The 1,252-nt window shown below is 37.9% G+C and overlaps 1 non-coding gene across 1 annotated transcript; it reads right to left on the bottom strand.

The window, feature by feature from the left end:
* Positions 1-229: 229 nt before the first annotated feature.
* LOC138094761 (U6 spliceosomal RNA) lies at positions 230-335 on the bottom strand. The gene has a single exon (XR_011146275.1). It is a non-coding gene; the product is annotated as a U6 spliceosomal RNA (small nuclear RNA).
* Positions 336-1,252: the final 917 nt, after the last annotated feature.

Below are 1,252 nucleotides of genomic sequence, written 5' to 3'. Positions count from 1 at the left end.
ATCACAACTAGAGAGAAGCCCCTGCTTGCTGCAACTAGAGAAAGCCCATGCTCAGCAATGAAGACCCAGCACAACCAGACATTAAATAAATCATTTTTTTAGAAGTCTTTCCAGCCTTGGTGTCAGTAACTTCATACCACCTTGGACCTCCTACTCCAACCTTCTCCAGCCCTACCCTTCATCCTTGGCATTACTGGCTGTGTTTAATTATGGTACAACCACGCAATGGAAAATGATAAAGCTACTAAAAATAATTTGCATGTCATCCTTGTGCAGGGGGCATGCTAATCTTCTCGGGATTGTTCCAATTTTAGTATATGTGCTGCTGAAGTCAGGGAAGCCTGCTATGCTGCCGTCCTTCGGGTTGCAAAGTCAGACATGACTGAGCAGCTGAACATCAACAACTGAAAATAATAAAGAAGTGCTTTATTGACATGGGAAGTTGCTCACAATACATTGTTAATTAGATTGAAATGTTTCATATAGGTAGCTAGGTTCTATTTCTACTAAATCTCTGTGTGTAGGCGTACTTTTATGTGCATGTACAATGTGCAACAAAATATTACCAGTAATAGTATTTGTATATTTCCTTTATGTTTTCCAATTTTCTTATGATGTTTCTATATCACTTATATAATTTCTGAAGATATTAAAATGAACCATGTGACATTGTTATTTTGATCAATTAAAAACAGCCAATTGTCTTCTGTTTCATATGACTGGATGAAACAAACTATAAGATCACCTAGCATTTAGGCTGAGTTGAATTTTAGAAAGCATTAGAAAGAATATAAAGACTAAGAAATCCCAATGGGATTAAGTGATACACACTGTCGTGTATAAAACAGATAAGCAACAAGGATATATCATATAGCATGGGGAATTATAGCCATTATCTAGTAATAACTTTTAATGGAATTTAATCTGTACAAATATTAAATCACAATGTTGTACACCTGAAACTAATATAATGTTATAAATCAACTCTAGTTTCATTAAAACTAAGACTAAGAGCCCCAAAATTGCATGCTGGGTGGAACTGCCATGTAAAGAACCACCCCATCAGGAGAACCAGGTTTAAGGAGCAGGTATTTTAAAGCTAAAAGGCTGTGACCCACCTATGTCCCATAATAGGGCACTAAAGTCCCGATCACTGCCGACCGACAGGTGACACCTTGGAGAACTGATCAGGTGAGAACTGGGAGGTGATTTCTGTTGTGGTTCTGGATTTCAGGCTACCCTGCCTGGGGTC

Source organism: Capricornis sumatraensis, chromosome 18 (assembly GCF_032405125.1).
Source record: "Capricornis sumatraensis isolate serow.1 chromosome 18, serow.2, whole genome shotgun sequence".
NCBI lineage: Eukaryota > Metazoa > Chordata > Mammalia > Artiodactyla > Bovidae > Capricornis > Capricornis sumatraensis.
The sequence above is the reverse complement of the archived record's forward strand: the minus strand, read 5'-3'. Positions and strand labels throughout refer to the sequence as shown.